This window comes from Callithrix jacchus, chromosome 6, assembly GCF_049354715.1.
Source record: "Callithrix jacchus isolate 240 chromosome 6, calJac240_pri, whole genome shotgun sequence".
Classification (NCBI taxonomy): Eukaryota; Metazoa; Chordata; class Mammalia; order Primates; family Cebidae; genus Callithrix; species Callithrix jacchus.
In genome coordinates, this window is record NC_133507.1 from 85,577,770 (window position 1) to 85,605,102 (window position 27,333).

A 27,333-nucleotide genomic window follows, 5' to 3' on the forward strand; every position below is an offset into this window, starting at 1 on the left:
TGTCATCTGCACAGCAATTTTACTCCTGAATGCATTGTTTTAGGCAGGAATTAATAAAAATTGCATGCGCTTCAGGTGCTGGGTAGATCACCCTTTTCCACATTGCCCAGCCTGAAGCTGTGAATGCTCCTTTTCTTATTATCAGTTAATAATTCTCTCTCATTGAGGCAAATTAGGAACTTGACTGTGTTAGAGAGTCCAGAACACTGCTAGAGGCAAAAGGGGGCTAAATGGCAGAAATTCCTCTCTGAGCAAGATGCATGAAGCACGACATTGTGTCCACCACAAAAGCCGCTCTGTATTTTTGATCCTTTCTAATTTAATTAGCCCAAGAGGTAGCGCATTAATTTGCCAAGAATTCTTCTGATGCGAAAGCTGCCCTTATTGCAGTGAAGGGAAAAAATAACCTGCGTGCTACAGTGGCATGCCAGTAATGAAAGGGGGTTATTTTTGTGTTACAAATGGCATTGCAGGGTTACAAGAGACCTTTAAACCTTTTTATCTCTGGTTAGGTCATATGTAACACAGTACAACACAAAGCACTAATTAACCAATTCTGGTCCAGAAATCTTTTAGAACACTTAAGAGAGTTACCCAGTTAGAACCCAGGTCAAATGCATTGCTTTGTTTTGCATTTAAAAACTGAAAACATCTTCTGGTGTGTATATTAAAAAATAGAGCAAAAAATTATCAATCGACAGTTCAGTTACTCTATGGACTCAGCACACAAGACATTTATTCTGGTCTTTGTTTTCTTTCTGTTTAATGATATTCTTTATGTGGGCAAGCTGGAGCCTTGAAGTCCCTTAGAAGGTCTCTTCTCTCTTTATGCTGTATTTGTTTGGTAAATTGTCTCCATGTTAATCTTCTTCATCAAATACTTGGAGTCAGTTTTGAAAACCTTTGATCAGATCTACCACCACCACACATCTTCCTCACCATGTGCTTCTGATATGTGCTCATGCACTCAAACGGGTCATTTACTCATTAAAGAATGAGAAACATGCATGCTACCATGATAAGTCCTCCCCAATACTTTGATCTGTTAATTAAACCTATGTAATCATGTCTCCTGCTTGCAGAACTATTGCTTTTCTAGAAATTACAGGATCCCATTTAGGGACTTTCAACACCCTTGTCGTTTTTCCTCATCACTTTCCAACCCTGCTGCCTGAATGTGGCTTGTTAAAATAACTCCTGAGAATTATTACATTTTACATTTAATTCTCCTGTCCCTTTAATGAAAACCAGTGGAAGACAATGGCTTTAAAGTAAAGCACTGATATTTTCCTTCCTCCCTGCTTCTGGCTAGAAATCTGTGAATTAAGGAGTGGTGGCACTTAAGAGTATTTTTGGCTATGCATTATGAATAACCAGAGTCACCACAAGTAGCCTTTTATGGCATAGTGTAAGATTTAGTAGCCAAACTGAGAAGACGAAATTAGTATTATCGAGAGGTAGTGCTGGATGGAACCAGGCAGGAAGGCGTGGCCAGGTTGAGAGGGCAGAGAAAAGAGGAAAGAAGAACATTTGGAAAAAGAGAGGGATCTTTCACAAAAGCAACTTTGTGGGCAAGAGGTTTTTAAATTGTGAGGAAAAAAGTAACAGTGAGTGGGCGTTAATTGCAAGGGAAGGATGGGGTTGGAGGGAGAATTAAATAAGAAGAACATCTTAGTCTATCAATGTTTTCTCATGGACAACAATATGAAACAATCTCATTTATTAAAACAGAGATTGTCCTATCATCAAAAAGTCTTTATTTTTAAAGGCAACATCCTTCTAGAAATTTTTGTCTGAACCTAAAAATACCTTTCAGATTTATACTGTATATTTAAAAAAAACTTTAATTTTTGTTTAAAAGTTTTCAACGTATATATATACATATATATATCTTTATTTATTTATTTACAGATTCTGTTTAAAAACCAGCAGCTACTTAGTAAAATGACAGCCTTCTTACTTCAATTTAAAAATCCATATGTAGTATGATTAATATCACCACATAGGAACAAGATAACTCAGCTGAGAATGTGCTTTTATGGATATATGTTAAACTGTTCTCATTTTTCCAGGTTATCCAAGAGATTTGAAAGGGTAAAAAGATTTTTTAATACACAGTAAATACTTCTGAAACAGTGAATTAAAATGAAAAACAGATGACACATTTATTCAACTTTTCGCTTCTGTAACATCAAACAGCACATTTTCTTCAAATGGTTTCATCAGTGGACTGGGAACCTCTTAAATTGATTGACTCAAACATGTCACTTATTTGATGATTGGAGGTTTATAAAACAGTCCCTACTTTTTTCATCTGCTGACATGTTACGTATCTCTCACAATAGATTAAAAGGTAGCATCTAGTCTCATGCTTTCTCTACAGATAATTTTAACTTTTCAACTAAAATGAAGATACAAAGTATGCTAAGAGATGCCTTGCAATTTGGAGTTATTATTTTTATTAGGTTTCTTATTGTAAGACTGATAATGGTGATTTAAATACTATCTACAAAAAGAAAAAACTGAACAATTTACTTTTTCAAGGGTGATATGCAAGCATGCAAACTTAGTCAAAGCAATAGAGGAAAAACAAATGACAAGCATTTGCAATGTGACAGGAAAAAATGGCAAAATCATTAATTTAAGCCAATGCTAAATAAATAGTAAGAAATTACTTTCAATGATGTGATAAATTAGATGTTTCTCCGAGTTCCAGATACCTTTATAATCTTAAGAGACCACAGCAGAGCCAGGACAGTTTACCTACATCTGCTTTAGAGATAAACCTAGTGCCCTCAGATCTCAATTCCTACTTCCTAAAATACCACGAAGCCCACACCAGGGTACTCAGGTCTGAGAATGCACTTATTTCTGAGAGTGCATATGTCCCTGGAAATCTGTTGACATTTAAATGACAGCACTCTACAGCACTCTCAGTTGGGTAAAGTTGAAGAGGAACAAACAAAGTATAATTCTCCCTGAAGAAAAACAGAGTGAAAGACCAAAAGCAAAAAACAGATGTCTCCCCAAACATACCAGAAATGAAGTAGGGTATTTAGTCAACTGTACCTTGACCATTTAGCATGGGCCTGAAATGAATGCCCTGAGGGGATGTACCAGGTGGGTCATAGTCCTCACAGACTACACACTGAAGCTTAGAGAATGGACTCTGTACAAAGATGTCGGCAGAAAAACTATCCAGGGATGGAACATCCCAGAACAAAGGACAGCAGAGAGCAGGTACACATGAGGTCTGAAAGATCAAAGGAAGAAATGGTTACCACAGCCCTAAGAGAGTGTATGCCGAGGATCACTTACTCAACAGGGACTGTGCTTTGCTAGAGCGCCCCAGCCAGCCCGCAGCCAGAGAAGGAATCAAGGAATCAACATCCCAGTCCCACTCCCTTCCAAGAACCCTCTGCTCTATCATTGTCAGTCTTGACAGAGACTAATGAGAAAGCAGAGGGCAGCACCTAGAATTAGTCTCCCTGGCAGACAGTGGACTGGAAGCGCAGTCATAAGATAACCAGTACAGAGCTCTTATTATTTAATAGTGAAGACACATTGCTTAACATTTTACAAAATGTTATCAGAAACAAACAAAAAAAGTGTCTTTTTCAGATAGAACATTTGACAATACTCTGGGATTTTTTTAAATACATATGTATACACCCATATACTAAATTATTTTCAAAACAAAAACAGAAGTCAAATTATAAAACTATAAATATTAAGATAGATAAAATTATAAAATATAAAAATACATAAAATTATAGATAATTTTGAAAACTGTGCAACCAGCCTTACTTTCTCTACTATTGAGAAACAGAATCTATCCAGTTAAGATATTATAACATATGAGGAAAAGTAAGAGGAGGAGGAGGAGGAGGAAAAAAGTGAGGGTGGGAAGACAGATACCCAAAAGGGAAAAAAAAATTGAAGCATGGTTCTTTATTTTCCTATTCTACCCCGCAATGCAGACCTGGAAAATGTATTAACCCTTAGAAGCTGGAATACCTGGATCCCTGAATCTAATAGCTCTCTGGACCATTTTAGAAACAACGGTTTTTCTTAGGAAACTGCTGCTTCCCACCTTACTTTCTAAACAATCTTAGGAAGAAGACACCTAGAAATATGGAAGTACCATTTTCTAGTTGGTAGGGAATGAGACACTGAAAACCTATTTCCACAACGAGTCTATTTCAGATCTAGATTTCTATTCTCCACTCATGATCCAGCTTTCCTTGTCTCCAGTATCAATGAATGAGGCTCCATTGGAGACACAAGGGATCCCAAGTCATGGGTCATACAGAGATAGGCTTTACATATGCAATCTCAAGGGACAGTTTCTGATGAACTGCTTCCCTTCTCACTTTCCTGACCCTGCCAAGCATTCCCCTACCTGTGCAGAAGATAGTTTACTAGTACAACTGAAAACATCTAAACTACTTCCTCATTGTCCTGTCATGTTGAAAACCAACCTAAGTACATCTTTCTACCTTTCCTCATCCTCTCCTTCATTCTTTCCTCTTTTTAACATGCATTTGTTTTATTGACATTTACTGAGCATCATTTTGCTGCCATTGTGCGAAGATGAGGATACAAAACAATACATCAAGATTCCTAATCTTGAGCAGCATGCAGTGCAGTAAAAGACACAGTATAACACTGTCCTTTCCGACACTCCTGGAACACAACAGAACATATATGGTACACATGTGTACCATAGGCATAAATAGGTATGCATGATTTTAGATATACATAGTCTTAAGTCTGAAATACCACCAATCCCTTGGGGAAAGATCCTCCCTGACTTACCACACTCTCTTCTGCCATTCTTCCTATGTCTCCTGATCTCTCATTTCAACAGGTTTTTAAGAACTGAACATATGCAAGGATGTTGAAGCCCACTCAGAATGGGAAACACATAAGTTCGTTCCTGGATGAGGGTTAAAAGTGGTAGGAGTTGGTAATCAGCTCTAGAAGAAACAGAAGGAAGTAAATAAAAGGATGATATATGGAGATGAAATTATAAAGACGTGGTAAAAACTGAAGACTAAGATTCCCTTCAAATAATATTTTATATCTTTCTAATATTTCTTTCACTAAAATGTAATCCTCTAGAAACAGACCTAAAATTTAATCTTTAGAACAAAATTTCATAAGGACAAGTAATATATAAGAAAGTTGTTTCATTGTGTTGTTATTTTTTTCCCCAAAGCACCTGCTTTAAGACAGAACACATATATTTGCAGAGCCATTAGAATCACCTGGGGAGCTTTAAAAACTATCAGGTCCAGGTCCAAACCAGACCAATTAGACTAAAATCTTTGGGGTCAGCCCAAGCATCAGTATGGTTTCAAACTCCCCAGTTGACACTACACGTAGCCATGGTCATAAGTAATAAAGATATATTTAGACATATGATTATAAGTTATATGCCTATCATCTTTTAGTAAAAGAAAATTCTTTGCAATGTTTTGTTTTTGATAAGTCATTGTCAATAATTTATTATAATAATCTATAGCTAAAGCTTTAAAGACTTTTAAAACTAAAGATGCTTAGGTTTTTGATATTACATAATTTTGAATAAAATATAGATGATTTAATGCTTAATAATAAAATGAGCCACCTAGAAATATAACAATGTCTTTTTAGGTAGACAGAGCTTAGACCAGAATAATGAGGCAAAGTTTTTATTCAAGCTAGTCCCTCCCACCCACATACTCTTTTTCCTCTTCTAGCCCATGCTTGGAGTCTATTGTAGAGAAATTAGTCTAGCAATTTTAAATATAAGTAATGTTGACTTAGAGGAACTCTAAAGTCTACTTCATCTAAATTGTCAATAATTTCATAGCTATGTTTCCTTTTCAGTCATTTTAGTAAGCAGTGCAAGTCACTGTTTTTGAGTCCATTCCCACAATTTAGGCAACAGTGACTAAGATAGGCTTGCGCTGTGTGCAGGACAGCTACTGAAATAAGGAGGAGCTTAGTCTTTAGAGGTATGCTTACAAGGTATGGAAACCCAGATTAGCTCTGGCATATAAACTACCAAAAATGTTCTTGTTAACTGGGCAACATATTTTCAAAAGGTGCAGAATCCACTTTGTTTCTATCACTTGTCAGAGTTAAGCATAAACGATGTACAAACAAACAAACTGTGCCAGTATAAAATGTAATACTTGTTTATGAGACACTTCCAGAATCTGACAGTGGCCCTCTGTTAACAATATTTAGGCCATAACTATATCGGCCAAATTTTACCAAAAAAAAAATTCTGACGCTTCTGGTAATGTTAAATAGCTTTATAACTTCCTTTGTATCTGGTTTCTAATCTCAGATTAAATCAGACCAGAGTTATCAATTTTAATGATCATAATGTCACACTAAACAAAAAGATAAATAAGATGAATAAACTAAGAACCTGTGTATATTGTAGGCTCACATTCTCTTAATCCTGGACTCTGTATGCTTTGGAATTTTATAAACCAGTAAAACATCTCCCAAAATGTTAAAAGGTAAAAAAGAAAAAGAAAAGTTACAATTTTTTTTTAATTTTGCCAAGGAAGGATATTAAATGAGGAGAATAAAACCAGATCCACTATTATCATTACATCATTATATCAGGTAACACTATAAGAGTAGGAAGTATAGACTCTGTCAATAAAGGATGGTTCAGTAAAAATAGTACACTTAATGAAATTTTTATCATTTTCTTGAATATCTAATTTCACCGCAATCCAGTGAAAATGTCATCAGAGATCAGCCTGGGTCCACTGACTAGTACTCTGGAGCCACTGTTCTCAGGGTATTTGTCTAGACTCCTGCCTAGTTTCCTGGAAAATTCTGCCTGCAATCTCATTCATACCTGGGCAGAGATTCCCTTCTGGTCCTTTTAAAGGGCAACTAGCGTATTCATGACAAATCTGAAAGGAGTACTTCTCCATCCAGTTTAGAAAATACGGTTTTACCAGAGCTTGCAAAAACATTGGCAAACAGCAAAACAGTCGCTTTCCTCAAAAATACAATGCATATGAAGTCACAGTCCTTTTTGTTTCAAGTAAAAGCTTTGGCAGAAACTAAGACAAAGAACCTGATTCCTGTGAATCAGAAAAAGAACTTATGGCCTGCCAGTCTTGTAAGCTTAGAGTTTTCCATATTGCATGTGATTTTATAGATTTAGCTAAAGTACAGCAAGATTGCTTTATCTTACAAGAGCATTTATTATTTGATATTCAGGACAATAGTAATAAAAATTATCTTGTTCATTTTCTAAAGTCACAACATTATAAGACTGATCTGCCATGACTGAGATAGATTCAGTACTACATAAAGAAATTTTCTTCCCCAACTGGGCAGGATATCTGTAAAATTACCCAATGATCCTGTTTTCTGTTATTACAATGACATTCAGATAGTTTATTCCAAAGCAAATACTTATTTTAAAAGTCTGGAAACCAGTCATTTGATGCCATTTGAAACATTGAGAACATCCTACAAAAGAATTGAACTATAGATTTTAAGTTAACTGTAAATTAACTAACTTAATTATAAAAAAAACTTTTTATTTATTTTAGTTTTTCTTTGTTTTTTAAAAATTTATTTAAGTTTTTCTTAACAGTACTCTCATCTTTGGTAAAGAGAAAAGATAGCTTTATTAGTCTGTTAATAATTACGTCTTTCTTAATTGATCTGTTTCTGCTCTTTTTTCAACCATAATCTCAAACCCATAGATGCATTTCAGGGGATGATGGTGCCAACACACAAGAGAATGTCCCTGAGTTTTCAATACCCCACATTCATGGTGATGTTGAACTTTAACTACTTTGAAACCATTTATATAGAACTGCAGGACCACAGAATGGTTCATAATGAAAGAAAATCTTGCAGGTTGTTTTTCTCCCCAGTGTTAAAGACACAACTCAAAATGATGAGAGGACAAGAACATAAAATGGAAGTTCTTACAAGGACTCTGAACAGGCAACAGGAAGAACTATGCAATCAAAAATAAGTAATAATTAAATTTAAGGTGCTTTAGCTAGCTGCAACACAAAAATTATGAATAATTAAAATCAAAATCGAATCAGTCAATTTAAAATTTTTTATTTGAAATCAAAATCGAAGTTTTGTAGTAAGGTACTTCACCTGGAAAAAAGAGTAGCCCAGGTTTAAAATGTTTTAGTAAACAAAGACCTTGTCTTAGTTCATTTGTACTGCTATAAAAAGTATGCAAGAGCTGGTCGCGACGGTGCTGGTGGGTGAAGATGGAGCTGTGAGAACAACCCAGGATTGGAGCTCTCCTTGAATCCGCAGAGAGGTGAGTCGGAGCTGCATTTCCAGACTGATCTTTGTTGCCCACAGAACGGGGAAATTCCCAAGTATAAAGGAGACGCAGGACGCCAGGCAGTACCTCTGCCTGGTGAAGCCGGCAGCCGGGGTGGCGGCGGCCAGCCCTACCCAGCGCTCCCCACAGGGCACGCTTGTCTGGGTGCCCTGTTGAACCGGCAACCAGAGACTTCAGAGGGCTGGACTTGAGACTGAACAAGACTTGGACAGTGGGCCAGCCCAGGGGATTGCAGGGACAGAGGGTTTGTGGTAGCCCAGTGAAACGAACAAAATTGTGATTTCAAACGATCCGCATGCAGAGTGTCCGAGACACTCTGTGGGGGAGGGGCATCCACCATTACCGAGGCAACTCGCCCCAACTGAGATACACGCCCACTGCTGACGCAGCCAGCCATTGCCGAGGCAACCCGTCCCTACTGAGATACACGCCCACAGCTGACACAGCCTGCCATTGCCGAGGCAACCCACTACAACAGAGAGACTCCACTGCAGGGCGTGGCAGAGACCACAGCAGAACAGCAGAGCCTGCAGCAACAGGGCGAACCACACAACAGCAGGGCGGAGCCTCGGCAGGCAAACAGTGGCTAGTCTGCCTCCTAGCTGGGCAGGACACCTCAACAGAAATCCAAAAATAAAGCCCGAACCCCCGAACAACGAGCATTTGAGAAAAAAAGGGTTTTTTTAATGAGCTCTGTTGCAGCAGAATCAAACATAGCAGCCTAACAGCCCTGAATGAACAACAGAGCTCACAGCTCAGCAATTGAGCTCCTATAAAGTACAGACTGTCTCCTCAAGCAGCTCCCTGACCACTCTATATCCAAAAGACTGACATTTGGCAGGCATCATCCTGGGACAAAGATAGCAGAAAAAGAAACTGGTAGCATCCTTCACTGTGCCACAGCTACTAGAGGTGCACCCCAGAGAAGCAGGGCCTGGAGTGGACCTCAGCAGTCGTACAGCGAAGGGGTTAGACTGGTAGAAGGAAAACCAAGTAACAAAAATACTTCATCATCAACAATCTGGGTGTCCACTCAGAGACCCAATCGAAAAGTCAGCAACTATGCAGACGACAAGCGGAAAAATCCACAAAGATGGGAAGAAACCAGCGAATAAAGGAGGAAAACACCCGAAACCAGAACACCTCGCCTCCTAGAAAGGACCAAAACTCCTCACCAGCAAAAGAAGAAAGCTGGACGGAGAATGACTGTGACGAAATTACGGAATTAGACTTCAGAAGGTGGATAATGAGAAACTTTTGTGAGCTAAAAGAACATGTATTAAATCAATGCAAAGAAACGAAGGAACTTGAAAAAAGACATGAGGAAATGATAACAAGAATGGATAACTTAGAGAGGAATATGAATGAATTAAAGGAGCTGAAAAACACAATACGAGAACTTCGCGAAGCATGCACAAGTTTCAATAGCCGAATTGACCAAGCAGAAGAAAGAATATCTGAAGTCGAAGACCAACTCAATGAAATAAAACGAGAAACCAAGATTAGAGAAAAAAGCACAAAAAGGAATGAACAAAGTCTCCAAGAAATGTGGGACTATGTGAAGAGACCTAACCTACGTTTGATAGGTGTACCAGAAGGGGACGAAGAGAATGAATCCAAGCTGGAAAATACTCTTCAGGACATCATCCAGGAAAATTTCCCCCACCTAGCAAGACAAGCCAACACTCAATTGCAGGAAATACAGAGAACACCACAAAGATATTCCACAAGAAGACCAACCCCAAGGCACATAATCATCAGATTCAACAAGGTTGAAATAAAGGAGAAAATACTAAGGGCAGCCAGAGAGAAAGGTCAGGTCACCCACAAAGGGAAGCCCATCAGACTCATAGCAGATCTCTCGGCAGAAACTCTACAAGCCAGAAGAGAGTGGAGGCCAATATTCAACATCCTTAAAGAAAAGAACTTTCAACAGAATTTCATATCCAGCCAAACTGAGCTTCAGAAGTGAAGGAAAAATAAAATCCTTTGCGAACAAGCAAGGACTCAGAGATTTTGTCACCACCAGGCCTGCTTTACAAGAGCTCCTAAAAGAGGCACTACACATAGAAAGGAACAACCAGTACCAGCCATTCCAAAATCACACTAAACGCTAAAGAGCATTAACATAATGAAGAATCTACAACAACTAACAGGCAAAACAGCCACTTAGCATCAAAATGGCAGTATCAAATTCACACATAACAATATTGACCCTAACTGTAAATGGACTAAATGCACCAGTCAAAAGACACAGACTGGCAAATTGGATAAAAATCCAAAACCCATCAGTGTGCTGTATCCAGGAAACCCATCTCACAGGCAAGGATACAAAAAGGCTCAAAATAAAGGGATGGAGGAAGATTTACCAAGCAAATGGAGAGCAAAAAAAAAGCAGGAGTTGCAATTCTCATCTCTGATAAAATAGACTTTAAAGCAACAAAGATCAAAAGAGACAAAGAAGGCCATTACATAATGGTAAAAGGATCGATAAAACAAGAAGAGCTAACGATCCTGAACATATATGGACCCAATGCAGGAGCACCCAGATACATAAGGCAAGTTCTTAATGACTTACAAAGAGACTTAGACTCCCACACAATAATAGTGGGAGACTTTAACACTCCACTGTCAATATTAGACAGATCAACCAGACAGAAAATCAACAAGGATATCCAGGCCTTGAACTCAGACCTGGAACAAGCAAACCTGATAGACATTTACAGAACTCTCCACCCCAAATCCACAGAATATACATTCTTCTCAGCACCACATCACACCTACTCTAAAATTGACCACATAATTGGAAGTAAAGCATTGCTTAACAAATACAAAACAACTGAAATCATAACAAACAGCCTCTCAGACCATAGTGCAATCAAGTTAGAACTCAGAATTCAGAAACCAACCCAGAACCGCACAGCTTCATGGAAACTGAACAATTGGCTCTTGAATGTTGACTGGGTAAACAATAAAATGAAGGCAGAAATAAAGAAGTTATTCAAAACCAATGAGAATGAAGACACAACATGCCAGAACCTCTGGGACACATTTAAAGCAGTCTCTAGAGGAAACTATATAGCAATAAGTGCCCATATGAGGAGAATGGAGAGATCCAAAATTGACACCCTATCACCAAAATTGAAAGAGCTAGAGGAGCAAGATCAAAAAAACTCAAAACCCAGCAGAAGACAAGAAATAACTAAGATCAGAGCTGAACTGAAGGAGATTGAGACACGAAAAATCCTTCAAAAAATCAATAAATCCAAGAGCTGGTTTTTTGAAAAGATCAACAAAATAGACCACTAGCCAGATTGATTAAAAAGAAAAGAGAGAACAACCAAATAGATGCAATAAAAAATGATAAAGGGGAAATTACCACAGATTCCACAGAAATTCAAACCATCATCAGAGAATATTATGAACAACTCTATGCACATAAACTAGTAAACCTGGAAGAAATGGATAAATTCCTGGACTCCTGTGTCCTCCCAAGCCTAAATCAGGAGGAAGCTGAAACTATGAATAGACCAATAACAAGGTCAGAAGTCGAGGCAGCAATTAAGAGCCTACCACTCAAAAAAAGCCCAGGTCCAGACGGATTCACAGCCGAATTCTACCAGACACACAAAGAGGAGCTGGTACCATTCCTTCTAAAACTATTTCAAACAATCCAAAAAGAGGGAAGCCTTCCCAAATCATTTTATGAGACCAACATCATTCTGATACCAAAACCTGGCAGAGACTCAACAAGAAAAGAAAACTTCAGGCCAGTATCCATGATGAACATAGATGAAAAAATCTTCAATAAAATATTGGCAAGCCGATTGCAACAGCAAATCAAAAAACTCATTCATTATGATCAAGTAGGATTCATCCCGGGGATGCAAGGCTGGTTCAACATACGCAAGTCTATCAACGTAATTCACCACATAAACAGAACCAAAAACAAAAACCACATGATTATCTCAATTGACGCAGAGAAGGCATTTGACAAAATTCAACAGCCCTTTATGCTAAAAACCTTCAATAAACTCGGTATCGATGGAACTTATCTCAAAGTAATAAAAGCTATTTATGACAAACCAACAGCCAATATCATACTGAATGGGCAAAAACTGGAAGCATTCCCTTTGAAATCCGGCACTAGACAAGGATGCCCTCTTTCACCACTCCTATTCAATATAGTACTGGAAGTTCTAGCCAGAGCAATCAGGCAAGAAAAAGAAATAAAGGGTATTCAAATAGGAAAGGTGGAAGCCAAATTGTCTCTATTTGCAGACGACATGATAGTATACCTAGAAAACCCCATCGCCTCAGCCCAAAAACTCCTGAAACTGATAAGCAACTTCAACAAAGTCTCAGGATATAAAATCAATGTGCAAAAATCACAAGCATTCGTCTACACCAATAACAGACTTAAAGAAAGCCAAATCAAGAACAAACTGCCATTCACAATTGCTACAAAAAGAATAAAATACCTTGGAATACAACTCACAAGGAACGTAAGGGACCTCTTCAGGGCAAACTACAAACCACTGCTCAACGAAATCAGAGAGGACACAAACAGATGGAGAAACATTCCATGTTCATGGTTAGGAAGAATTAATATCATGAAAATGGCTATACTGCCCAAAGTAATTTACAGAATCAATGCTATCCCCATCAAGCTACCATTGACTTTCTTCACAGAACTGGAAAAATCCACCATGAACTTCATATGGATCAAAAAGAGAGCCTGCATAGCCAAGTCAATTCTAAGCAAAAAGAACACAGCGGGGGGCATCACACTACCAGATTTCAAACTATACTACAAGGCTACAGTAATCAAAACAGCATGGTACTGGTACCAAAACAGAGATATAGACCAATGGAACAAAACAGAGGCACCGGAGGCAACACAACATATCTACAACTATACAATCATTGATAAACCTGACAAAAACAAGCAAGGGGGAAAGGATTCCCTGTTTAACAAATGGTGTTGGGAAAACTGGCTAGCCATGTTCATAAAGCAGAAACTGGACCCCTTCCTGACACCTTACACTAAAATTAACTCCAGATGGATTAAAGACTTAAACATAAGACCTGGCACCATAAAAACCCTAGAAGGAAATCTAGGCAAAACTATCCAGGACATAGGAGTAGGCAAGGACTTCATGAACAAAACACCAAAAGCATTGGCAACAAAGTCCAAAATAGACAAATGGGACCTAATGAAACTCCACAGCTTCTGCACAGCAAAAGAAACAGTCACTAGAGTGGATCGGCAACCAACAGAATGGGAAAAAATTTTTGCAGTTTACCCATCTGACAAAGGGCTGATATCCAGAATTTACAAAGAACTCAAGCAGATTTACAGGAAAAAAACAAACAAGCCCATTCAAAATTGGGCAAAGGATATGAACAGATACTTTACGAAAGAAGACATATATGAGGCCAACAATCATATGAAAAAATGCTCATCGTCACTGGTCATCAGAGAGATGCAAATCAAAACCACATTGAGATACCATCTCACGCCAGTTAGAATGGCGATCATTAAAAAATCTGGAGACAACAGATGCTGGAGAGGATGTGGAGAAAAAGGAACACTTTTACACTGTTGGTGGGAGTGTAAATTAGTGCAACCATTGTGGAAAACAGTGTGGCGATTCCTCAAGTCCTTAGAAATAGAAATTCCATTTGACCCAGCAATCCCATTACTGGGTATATATCCAAAAGACTATAAATCGTTCTACTATAAGGACACATGTACACGAATATTCATTGCAGCACTGTTTACAATAGCAAAGACCTGGAATCAACCCAAATGCCCATTGATAATAGACTGGATTGGAAAAATGTGGCACATATACACCATGGAATTTTATGCAGCAATCAGAAATCATGAGTTTGTGTCGTTTGCAGGGACATGGATGAATCTGGAGAACATCATCCTCAGCAAACTGACACAAGAACAGAAAATGAAACACCGCATATTCTCACTCATAGGTGGGTGATGAAAAATGAGAACACATGGACACAGAAAGGGGAGTACTAAATACTGGGGTCTATTGGGGGGAAAAGGGGAGGGCCAGTGGGAGGGGGCGGTGGGGAGGGATAGCATTTGGAGAAATGCCAAATGTGGGTGAAGGGGAGAAGGAAAGCAACGCACACTGCCATGTGTGTACCTACACAACTGTCTTGCATGCTCTGCTCATGTACCCCAAAACCTAAAATCCAATAAAAAATTTTTTTAAAAAAGTATGCAAGACTGAGTAATTCATAAAAAAAAAACAAATTTATTTTTCACAGTTCTGAAGGCTGAGAAATCCAAGATCAAGATGTCATCAGGTTTGGAGTCTGGGAAGGGCTTTCTCTCTGCTTCCACGATGGCACTTTGTTACTGGGTCTTCTGGAAGGGACAAACACTGTGCCCTAACTTGTGGAAAGCTGAAAGGGCAAAAAGGGGCTACTTAATTCCCTCTAACCATTTTATAAGGCATCAATCCCACCCATGAAGGCAGAACCCACAGGGTTGAATTATATCCTCAAGACTCCACCTCTTAATAATACCACATTGGGGATATAAGTTTTAGTGTGAATTCTGGAGAGGGCACAAACATTCAAATAATAGCAGACAATCTCTACTGTCCACCCTAAACAAGAATCAAGCCAACAAGCATCATTGTGCCTCAGTCAAATAGAAGATATGAAGAAGAACCTTCAGAATGGTACTTATATTTGGCCTACTCTATACTCTTTTTCTTCTATCCCAGTTGTTATTCCCAACATTCCTTACTTCTGTGATTGAATGAAATGCAATTTTAGCAAACTAGCCTACAAAGAATAATTTAATGTTGATATGTGCAGTATTTTAAGCAAATTATTTTCAATATTTGAAATGCAAATCTATATTTGAGAAATTTAATTAATCACATCGTGTATCAGAAAGACATATACAGTCACCTAAAAGAACAAATGCTTCTCCAAGTTCTGCAAGATTTGATTGTACTTGAAATAACTGTATCAACAAAAATAAACTGTACATTCAAAAATTAGCTATCAAAAGATTTAAAGAAAAAAGTCACAGACATAGATTGATAGAGCTAACCAACTCTGTATATGAGCTGGTAGAGCTAACCAGCTCTGCATAAGTATTTATGGCAAATACTTAGCCAAAAACTTTGAACCATCTTTTTCTTTCTTTTTTTTTAAGTTTAACCTTCTTATTTTAATATATTTTTTATTTTGCCATACATTTTTGGGGTATTGGGGTGCAGGTAGTATTTGGTTACATGAGTAAATTCTTCAGTGGTGATTTGTGAGATTTTGATGAACCCATCACTCAGGCAGTATATACTGCACCAAGTCCCCAAAGTCTCCAAAGCCCCTTGTATCATTCTTACGCCTTTGTATCCTGATAGCTTAGCTTCCATATATCAGTGAGAACATACAATATTTGGTTTTCCATTCCTGAGTTACATCATTTAGAATAACAGTCGGCTGGGCACGGTGGCTCAAGCCTGTAATACCAGCACTTTGGGAGGCTGAGGCAGGTGGATCACGAGGGCGAGAGATCGAGACCATCCTGGTCAACATGGTGAAACCCCGTCTCTACTAAAAATACAAAAAATTAGCTGGGCACAGTGGCACATGCCTGTAATCCCAGCTACTCAGGAGGCTGGGGCAGGAGAATTGCCTGAACCCAGGAGGCGGAGGTTGCGGTGAGCTGAGATCACGCCATTGCACTCGAGCCTGGGTAACAAGAGCAAAACTCCGTCTCAAAAAAAAAAAAGAATAACAGTCTCCAGTGTCTTCCAGGTCACTGAAATGCTGTTAATTCATTCCTTTTTATGGCTGCATAGTATTCCATGGTGTGTGTGTGTGTGTATCACCGTTTCTCTATCCACTCATTGACTGATGGGTGTTTATGGTGGTTCCATGATTTTCCAATTGTGAATTTTGCTGCTATAGCCATGTGTGTGTAAATATCATTTTGAACAATGACTTCTTTTCCTTTGGGTAGATAGCCAGTAATGGTATTGCTGGATCAAATGGTAGTTAAGTCACAAGGAAAAATGGATTCATTCTTGGTACACAATCAAAATCAAACTTCTGAGAGTGGGAAGCTGAGGAACTAGCTAGACTATGCCCAATTCACCAAGGAGTTACTTATTGTTGAGTAAACTTGGGGAAAAGACACTATTAGTCATAACTATTATTTTTCTCATTTTGAAACTTTTAATGATAGGTTTGTTTTGGTTTTTTACTTTTTTATTGTACTTTAAGTTCTGGTGTACATGTGCAGATCTTGCAGGATAGTTGCATAGGTGCACACATGCCATGATGGATTGCTGTCTCCATCCACCCGTCACCTACATCAGGCATTTCTCCCAGCGTTATCCCTCCCAACCTCCTCACCCCCTTGCTGTCCCTCCCTTAGTCCCCCACCCCCCAACAGACCCTGGTGTGTGACATTCCCCTCCCTATGCCTATGTGTCATTGCTCAACACCCACCTATGAGTGAGAACATGCAGTGTTTGGTTTTCTGTTCTTGTGCCAGTTTGCTGAGAATGATGGTTTCCAGATTCATCCATGACCCTACAAAAAACACAAACTCATCCTTTTTACGGCTGCATAGTATTCCAGGGTGTATATGTGCCCCATTTTCCTAGCCCAGTCAATTATCCATGGTCATTTGGGTTGGTTCCAGGTGTTTGCTATTGTAAACAGTACTGCAATTAACATACATGTGCATATGTCTTTATAACAGAACGATTTATAAGCCTTTGGATATATACCCAGTAACTGGATTGCTGGGTCAAATAGTATTTCTATTTCTAGGTCACTGAGGATCGCCACACTGTCTTCCACAATGGTTGAACCAACTTACACTCCCACCAACAGTGTAAAAGTGTTCCTATTTCTCCACATCCTCTCCAGCATCTGTTGTCTCCATTTTAATGATCACCATTCTAACTGGCGTGAGATGGTATCTCAATGTGGTTTTGATTTGCATTTCTCTAATGACCAGTGATGATGAGCATCTTTTCATATGTTTGTTGGCCTCATAAATGTCTTCTTTTGAAAAATGTCTGTTCATATCCTTTGCCTACTTCTGAATGGGTTTGGTTTTTTTTCTTGTAAATCTGCTTTAGGTTCTTGTAGAGTCTAAACATTAGCCCTTTGTCAGATGGGTAAATTGCAAACATTTTTTCCCATTCTGTTGGTTGCCGGTTCACTCTAATGATAGTTTCTTTGGTTGTGCAGAAACTCTTGTTTAATTAGATCCCATTTGTCTGTTTTGGCTTTTGTTGTCATTGCTTTTGGTGTTTTAGTCATGAAGTCCTTGCCTATGCCTATGTCCTAAATGATTTTGCCTAGGATTTCTTCTAGGGTTTTTATAGTGTTAGATCTTATATTTAAATGTTTAATCCAACTGCAGTTAATTTTAGTGTAAGGTGTCAGGAAGGGGTCCAGTTTCAGCTTTCTGCACATGACTAGCCAGATTTCCAAACACCATTTATTAAACAGAAAATCCTTTCCCCATTGCTTGCTTTTGTCAGGTTTGTCAAAGATCAGATGGATGTAAATGTGTGGCATTGCTTCCAAGGCCTCTATTCTATTCTACTGGTCTATATCTCTGTTTTGGTACCAGTACCATGCTATTTTGATTACTGTAGCCTTGTAGTATAGTTTGAAGTTAGATAGCATGATGTCAACAGCTTGTTCATTTGGCTTAGGATTGTCTTGGCTATGCAGGCTCTCTTTTGGTTCCACATGAAGTTTAAAGTTGTTTTTTCCAGCTCTGTGAAGAAGGTCAATGGCAGCTTGATGGGGATAGTGTTGAATCTATAAATTACTTTGGGTAGTATGGCCATTTTCACAATATTGATTCTTCCTAACCATGAGCATGGAATGTTTTTCCATCTGTTTGTGTCCTCTCTTATTTCCTTGAGTAGTAGTTTGTAGTTCTCCTTGAAGAGGTCCTTTATATTGTTTGTTAGTTGTATTCCTAGGTATTTTATTCTCTTTGTAGCAATCGTGAATGGGAGTTCACTCATGATTTGGCTCTCTGTCTGTCTGTTATTGGTGTATAGGAATGCTTGTGATTTCTGCACATTGATTTTGCATCCTGAGACTTTACTGAAGTTGCTTACCAGCTAAAGGAGATTGTGGGCTGAGACAATGGGGTCTTCTAAATATACAATCATGTTGCCTGCAAATAGAGACAATCTGACTTCCTCTTTTCCTAAATGAATACCTTTTATTTCTTTTCCTTGCCTCTTTGCTCTGGCTAGAACTTCCAATACTATATTGAATAGGAGTGTTGAGAGAGGGCACCATTGTATAGTGCCAGTTTTCAAAGGGAGTGCTTCCAGTTTTTGCCTTTTCAGCATGATATTGGCTGTGGGTTTGTCATAAATAGCTTTTATTATTTTGAGGTATGTTCCATCTAGACCTAGTTTATTAAGGGTTTTTAGCATAAAGCACTGTTGAATTTTATTGAAGGCATTCTCTTGATCTACTGAGACAATCATGTGGTTTTTGTCTTTAGTTTTGTTTACATGACGGATTAAGTTTACAGATTTGTGTATGTTGAACCAGCCTTGCATCTCTGGGGTGAAGCCCACTTGATCGTGATGGATAAGGTTTTTGGTGTGCTGCTGCATTCAGTCTGCCAATATTTTAAAAAAGATTTTTGCATCAATGTTCATTGGATATTGGCCTATAGTTTTCTTTTTTAGTTGTGTCTCTGCCAGGTTTTTATATCAGAATGATGTTGGTCTCATAAAATGAGTTAGGGAGGATTCCCTCTTTTTATATTATTTTTGATAGTTTCAGAAGGAATGGTACTAGCTCCTCTTGTACGTCTGGTAGCATTTGGCTGTGAACCTGTCTGGACCAGAACTTTTTTTTGGTTGGTAGGCTATTAATAGCTGCCTCAATTTCAGCCCTTGTTATTGGTCTATTCAGGGTTGCAACTTCTTTCTGGTTTAGTCTTGGGAGGGTACAAGTGTCCAGGAATTCATCCATTTCTTCTTGATTTACTGGTTTATGGGCATAGAGCTGTTTGTGATAATCTCTCATGGTAGTTTTTATGTCTGTGGAATCAGTGGTGATATCCCTTTATCATTTTTTATTACATCTATTTGATTCTTTTCTCTTTTCTTTTTTATTATTCTGGCTAGCAGTCTATTTTGTTGATCTTTTCAAAAAACAGCTCCTGGATTTATTGATTTCTTGAAGGGTTTTTTTTTTTTTTTTTGTATCTCTATCTCCTTCTATTCTACTCTGATCTTAGTTATTTCTTATCTTCTGTTAGCTTTTGAGTTTTGTTGATCTTGCTCCTCTAGCTCTTTCAATTTTGATAATAGGGTGTCGATTTTAGATCTTTACTTGCTTCTCATAAGGGCATTTATTGCCATAAATTTTCCTCTAGATACCACTTTAAATGTGTCCCAGAGATTCTGGCATGTTGTGTCTTCATTCTCACTGGTTTTGAAGAACATCTTTATTTCTGCCTTCATTTCATTGTTTAGCCAGTTATCATTCAGGAGCCACTTGTTCAGTTTCCATGTAGTTGTGTGGTTTTGAGTGAGTTTCTTAATCCTGAGATCTAATTTTATTGCACTATAGTCTGAGAGACTGTTTGTTATGAGTTCCATTATTCTGCATTTGCTGAGGAGTGATTTACTTCTAATTATGTGGTCAATTTTAAAGGAAGTGTGATGTGGTGCTGAGAAGAACATATATTCTGTGGATTTAGGGTGGAGAGTTCTGTAGATGTCTATTAGGTCTGCTTGGTCCAGGTCTGCGTTCAAGTTCTGAATATTCTTGTTTATTTTCTGTCTCATTGATCTGTCCAAGATTGACAATGGAGTGTTAAAATCTTCCACTATTATTGTGTGGGAGACTAAGTCTCTTTGTAGGTCATTAAGGACTTGCTTTATGTATCTGGGTGCTCCTTTATTGGGTGCATATATATTTAGGATAGTTAGCTCTTCTTGTTGCATTGATCCTTTTACCATTTTGTCATGACCTTCTTTGTCTCTTTTGATCTTTGTTGGTTGAAAGCCCGTTTTATCAGAGACTAGGATTGCAACTCCTGCTTTATTTATTTATTTATTCATTCATTCATTTATTGCTCTCCATTTGCTTGGTTAATCTTCTTCCATCTCTTTATTTGAGTCTATGTGTGTCTTTGCATGTGAGATGGGTCTCCTGAACAGATCGATGGGTCTTGACTTTTTATCCATTTTGCCAGTCTGTGTCTTTTAATTGGGGCATTTAGGCCATTTACATTTAATGTTAATATTGTTATGTGTAAATTTGATATGGCCATTTTGTTACAGGCTGGTTGTTTTGCCTGTTAGTTGACACAGTTTCTTCACTGCATCGTTGGTCTTTACCATTTAGTAGGTTTTTGCAGTGGCTGGTACTAGTTGTTCCTTTCCATGTTTAGTGCTTCCTCCAGGAGCCCTTGTAAGGCAGATCTGGTGGCAACAAAATCTGTCAGCATTCGACTGTCTGTAAAGGATTTTATTTCTCCTTCACTTATGAAGCTTAGTTTGGCTGGATGTGAAATTCTGGGTTGAAAGTTCTTTTCTTTAAGGATGTTGAATATTGGCTGCCACTTTCTTCTGGTTTGTAGGGTTTCTGCCAGGTGATCTGCTGTGAGTCTCATGGGCTTCCCTTTGTGGGTGACCCAACCTTTCTCTCTGACTTCCATTAGCATTCTTTCCTTCATTCAACTCTGGTGAATCTCACGATTATGTGCCTTGGGGTTGCTCTTTTTGAGGAATATCTTTGTGGTATTCTCTGTATTTCCTGGACTTGAATGTTGGCCTGCCTTGCTAGGTTGGGGAAGTTCTCCTGGATAATATCCTGAATAGTGTTTTCCAGCTTGGATTCATTCTCCCCAGCACATTCAGGTATACCGATCAAGCGTAGATTAGGTCTTTTCACATAATCCCATATTTCTTGGAGGCTTTGTTCATTTCTTTTCACTTTTTTTTCTCTAATCTTGCCTTCTAGTTTTATTTCAATGAGATTATCTTCAATCTCTGATACCCTTTCTTCTGCTTGATTGATTCAGCTATTGAAACTTGTATATGCTTCACGAAGTTCTTGTGCTGTGTTTCTCAGCCCCATCAAGTGATTTATGTTCTTCTCTAAGCTGGTTATTCTTGTTAGCATTTTGTCTAACCTTTTTTCAAGGTTTTTAGTTTTTCTGTGCATTAGGTTAGAACATATTCCTTTAGCTCAGAGAAGTTTTTTATTACCCACCTTCTGAAGCCTGCTTCTGTCAATTCATCAAACTCATTCTCCATCATGTTTTGTTCCCTTGCTGGTGAGGAGTTGGGATCCCTTGGAGGAGAAGAGACATTCTGGACGTTGATGATTTCATCCTTTTTGTGCTGATTTCTTCCTATATTTGTGGATTTATCTGCCTTTCATCTTTGAAGTTGGTGATTTCAGATGGGATCTCTGAGTGGACATCCTTTCTGTTGATATTGAAGCTATCTCTTTTCCTTTTTTAGTTTTCCTTCTAATGGTCAGGTCCCTCTGCTGTAGGACTGATGGAAGTCCACTCCAGACCTTGCTTGCCTGGGAATCACCTGTAGGGGTACAGACCAGTGAGGCTTGCTGCCTGATCTTTCCACTGGCAGCTTCAACCCAGAAGGGTACCCCCCAGGTGTCAGCCATAACTCTCCTGTATGAGGTGTTTTTTGGTTATTCAGGGGTCAGGGAGATACTTGAGGAGTCTATCCCTTGACTGCATGCAGAAGTGCTGCTGGGCTACCTCAGACTCAGCCCTGCTGCTGCGTGGGCTTCCTCTGGCTTTTGTTTGCACAGGTGAGATTAGACCTGCCTTTGCAATGGCAGATGCCCTTCCCCCCACTGAGCTCCATCTTCCCAGGTCAAGCTCAGATTGATGTGCTGGCAGCAGAACTCTCAAGCAAGAGGGCTTCAGTTTGCTGGTCTTTGTGTGGGTGGGACCTGCCAAGCCATATCACCTGTCTCCCTGCTTTTAGCTCTCCCTCTTTCTGGGGGACAGGTAGATCCATCCCATAGGCACTCTCAGCACTAGTCAATACTTACACACAAATCTGTGCCGACAACTCGCAGTGCGGGGCCAGCTGGAGCTGTTGCTCAGATCTCTGTCATTAACTTGCAGCAGCATTCGCCTGGACTGTGGGTTGCAATAGCCATGGGAGAAACACAGTATCTGAACCAGAGTGCCAAGGGGGTAAAGTCCCCAATCCTTCAGCCAGTTGTACTTCCCGGGTGGAGCAGCACCCTGCCCTGGTTTGGTTTGCCCTCCTTGGGCTACACCCACTGTCTAACCAGTCCCATTGAAATGAACCTGGTACCTTGGTTGGAAATGCAGAGACCACTCGCCTTCTGTATCTCTCACCATGAACTGTGCTCTGGAGCTGTTCCTATTCAGCTACCTTGGCAGAAGTACCCAATATAAGGTTTTAATATAACTTTACAAAAATAGAAAAATTTTACTAAAAAGTTCAGCTCAACTCTCTCCTTCTGCCAAGGCACTTGGAAAGACAGGTTTTGTTTTGTTTTGTTTTTCTTGGATCCGAATTATATTTTAATACATATACCATGGTGCCTAGAACAGAGTTGATCTTTAATAAAGCTCAGATGAAGAACAGGAGAAAAAAAATCTAGACAAGAAAGATGTAAGAAGGTTCTAATGTAGGCAAAAACTCAGCCCAGTCAAGTAACTTAGTATAGGCCATGAGGGAGTTTAAAGACAAGCAGGGGATGAGGTGCAGTCATTGATGAGAGTGGCCAAGATATAGTGGGAGGATCTGGTTAGGTGTCACAGCATAAAAGGCCATATAGGCTATGACAAGGGGCTTAGATTTTACTGTCTGTGTAATAGGAAACCACTGAAAGAATTTAATCAGGAGACGAACATGATTTAATCACTGTGGCCACTATGAGAGGAAAGGATTTATGAACAGACAAGAAACAGGAAGACCAATAGGAATTTATCTCAGTGGAGACAAACTCCTCAGGAGAAAAAAGAAAGATGATAACTGATAGCACAGAGTAATAGTGATGATGATGGAGAGATATGGATGGGTTCCAAAGCTCTTCTGAAGATGGAATTAACAGAAATTGGTTATTCAATTAGGTGTAAGGGGAAGTCAGCAATGGCAGGAATGACCTCCCCCCTCCCCCCAGGTATGAGACTTGAACCATTCAAGGGCTGAGGCGACATCCTATAGGTCTTCACTTAGACCCAAACACATTTACTTGATTGTGCAAACCAGTAAAAAGCTGGTTTCTCTTAATAGAAATAATCCTAGTTTGAGTTCCTTTCACCTTCAGAAATGGGCCATAAATAAGCCATAAACTTGAAGAGCAGATTGGGGTAGTACTAGCATTGTCTAGATCTTTAAGGACTCTTCCCCATTCTTCTTATCATGCTTAAATAATATTAATCTGAGGTTTTTATAGAGTTAAATAAGCAATTTCCCTTTTTCCCCTTGGCTTTAGGATCAATTAAAAAATAAACCCCAGCACCACAACCACCACCACCTGAAAAAACAGCTAGCCAGGGATAGGTAAGGTTGATTTGAGAACAAGCCCTCAGATCTGTGACCAAAGGCTACCTCACATACCCTACCCCGTACCTTGCTTGCCTCCCCAACTCTAGCCTTAACAAAGTCCAGTGGAGGAAAAGTATAGGTTTTAAAATGAGACCAGTCTATCCAGGATTCTTGCAGTAGTCCAACGGGTACAAGGAAGCAGAGAGGGAAAATCCCCACTGCTTATCATCTTATAATTTTGTTCCATTCAGTTGGGAAAAAAGTACCAATAGAGGCCAGATACTCATGACACCACAGAAGGGAATGTGCTCCTGCTCCAGGGAGGACTGTGAATATGCTGTACTCTGCTTGCTGGGAACAGCACTGAATAAGAACCAAGATTCAAAATAACTTTAACCCTAACCCTAACTCAAGATGGCTTAAAAACTTAAAAGTAAAACCTAAAACAACCAAAACCCTGGAAGATAACTTATGAACTATCATCTGGACATAGGACCTGGCAAAGATTTCATGATGAAGCTCCCAAAAGCAATTGCAATAGAAACAAAAATTGACAAGTGGGACCTAATTGAAGTACAGAACTTCTGCACAGCAAAAGAGTCTATCAACAAAGTAAACAGACAACCTACAGAACAGGGAAAATATTGGCAAACTATGCATCTGCCAAAGGCTAATATCCAGAGTCTATAAGGAACTTCAACAAATACACAAGCAAAAAAGAAACAGTCCCATTAAAAAGTGGGCAAAGGACATGTACAGACACTTTTCAAAAGAAGACATACATGTGTACAACAAGCATATGGAAAAATGCTCAACATTACTAATCATTAGAGAAATGCAAATCAAAACCACAATGAGATACCATCTCACACCAGTCAAAATGGCTATTACTAAAAAGTCAAAAAATACCAAATGCTGGTGAGGTTGTGGCAGAAAGAGAATGCTTATACACTGCTGGTGGGGATGTACATTGCTTCAACCATTGTGGAAAGCAGTCTGTCAATGTCTCAAATAACTCAAAGCAAAATTACCATTCAACCCAATAATCCCATTACCAGGTATATACCCAAAAGAATACAAATAATTCTATCATAAAGACACAGGCACATATAGCTTCATCACAGCACTATTCACACAGCAAAGAATGGAATCAACTTAAATGCCCATCAACAGTAGACTGGATAAAGAAAACATGATACAGATATACCATGGAATACTATGCAGCCATAAAAGGAATGAAAGCTGTTCTTTGCAGCAACATGGTTGGAGCTGATGGCCATTACCCTAAGTGAACTAACACAGGAAAAGAAAACCAAATACTGCATGTTCTCACTTATAAGTGGGAGTAAACATTGAGTACATATGGACACAATGAAGAAAACAACAGACACCAGAGCCTACTTGAGGGTGTAGGGAGGGAGGAGGGAAAAGATCAAAAAACTACCTATTAGGTACTATGTTTACTGCCTGGATGGGAAAATAATGTGCACATAAAACCTCCATGACAGGTAATTTACTTATGTAACAAACATGCACCTGCACGTATACCCCTGAACCAAAAATAAAAGTTAAAAATTAAATTTTTAAATGACCAGAAATCTCTTCTGATCCCACGACTAATATGCTGTGTGATTCTGAGGAGTGACTGAATCCCTACTAGGGATCACAAGTGATCATTAAAAGGAAATGTGATGGAACCCATAAAAGGTGTGAGTTGTATTCTTCCTAAAGAGTTTACCAGTGCCACTTCCCACTTGGTGTACCTTGGGAAGTCTAAGGCACTTGAGCATCTTGTTGTCCTTCCCTAAGTCATTCAAACTTCCACATACTATTTCTTCACTTAGACATCTTCAGTCTTTTTATCAGAAGTGAAATCATTTCTCCAGATGCTGAGTTGGAAGGTCAGTATATAAAACCCACTCACACTGAGTTACCTATTGAGAAGTCTAGAGTTCCAAGGATCCTCAGAGAATATCTTAGGACTCTAAGCAATACAGTCTCTTCCTTTCCAACACTGTTAGATGCTGCAGCTGCTACACAATCACTTCTCGAGAACAAAGTGACTGTGTGTCCAAAGACCTGACTATGGTTCTTCCCTTTCACCAGGTATTAGAAGGAACACACCCATTGTTCATCCATGTCAGGTGAAAAAAAGTCAAAACGCAAACAGTTGGGAGAAGAGGGACCCCCAAAAAGGCAAAAAGATGAGATCTACCAAGGATATATTTGATTGATAATAAAATCTCTAACAGCTAAATTTCTTTCATTTCACTCCTTAGCTATATGGATGGTTTCTGTACAACTCTGAGCTATTTTTTATATTTACTTGCTTTTTTGACTTCTATGATTAGTGAAATCCATTTTAATCTAAAGTCTTCTGCTATTCCATAGGAGTAGTTAGGGGGAAAACTCACATATTTTTGAAGAGACATGTAAACAGCATGCAGAGTACTGAGCTTTCTGAGGACTGAGGCTTCTGGCTTCCAGAATTCTCATTTTCTTCAAATGTTGGTTTAGTCCTGCATTGAATTAGGCTGTAATATTCCCTTATATGATAAAGCATCATTTAACAGAAAGTTATACTCTTTTATTTTATATTTGCATTTCATTCATTTCCATGCTACTTTTTAGAAAATAAATGATAAGCAGAAGCAGAACAGGTATTTGTAATTACTCATGAGTCATTTGCTCTCACGTAATTTAATAGCCATAGATCTTTAATATTTATAGCACATGTTGAAAGGATTTAACATATGTGGTGATCTTCACCAAGTAACTCTATACTCTTCTTGAATACAAAGATGTAAATTTTGTCACCATTTATGCAACCTGCTAAAAATCTTGCTATTAATTCATGTGAATGAGTTTTTCCTCTAAGATTTTAATTAAAACACAAATGCTTTGCATACTTCAATCTGCAGTATCCTACACATGCATTTTTTAAATACTGACTGATCAGTTGGATAACAGGGGATTTCTTTGTAAGATGTTTTCTTATACCTGAAAATTTCCACAAAGCAGTAATTTTTGTGTGAAAGCCCATTCAAAAGCCACACTACAAAGTTCTCAGTGGCAACTGTGTTCTCTTTGCATTCCTATGTATAACAAAATGTGCTCTAATAAGAAAAAAATAAAACTGGCCAAGCTGGGAGGAAAGAATAAAGGGAAGAGAAGGAAAAATTGAGGAAAACTGGCTTAGTCAGTCCAATATTGCAATTGCTCTGGTCATGGGAGCCTGCAGACCCCTGTGCTTAGATAGGACAAGTTCAGGGGACATGCAGGATGAGCCCGTGATGGTTGGCACATTCTTGATGACAGTATTCATTATTTTCTTCAAGGTGCACTCTGACCAGAATGCATACCCATCTACAAGTTTTCTTTTGGATTATTCTTTGGAAAGAGTATTTAAAGGGGAGATTTCCA

The 27,333-nt window shown here is 38.7% G+C and overlaps 1 long non-coding RNA gene across 12 annotated transcripts in view; it reads right to left on the reverse strand.

Moving 5' to 3' along the window:
• LOC103793805 (uncharacterized) overlaps positions 1 to 27,333 on the reverse strand; it is a 305,828-nt gene that overhangs the window by 44,402 nt on the left and 234,093 nt on the right. For 10 of the 12 annotated variants that reach the window (XR_004745014.3, XR_013518938.1, XR_013518942.1 and 7 more), the window contains one exon: positions 4,819 to 4,979. The exons of the other annotated variants lie outside the window; for them this stretch is intronic. This is a non-coding gene — a long non-coding RNA (uncharacterized LOC103793805). The remainder of the gene's footprint in view (positions 1 to 4,818; positions 4,980 to 27,333) is intronic. 12 annotated transcript variants of the gene reach the window in all.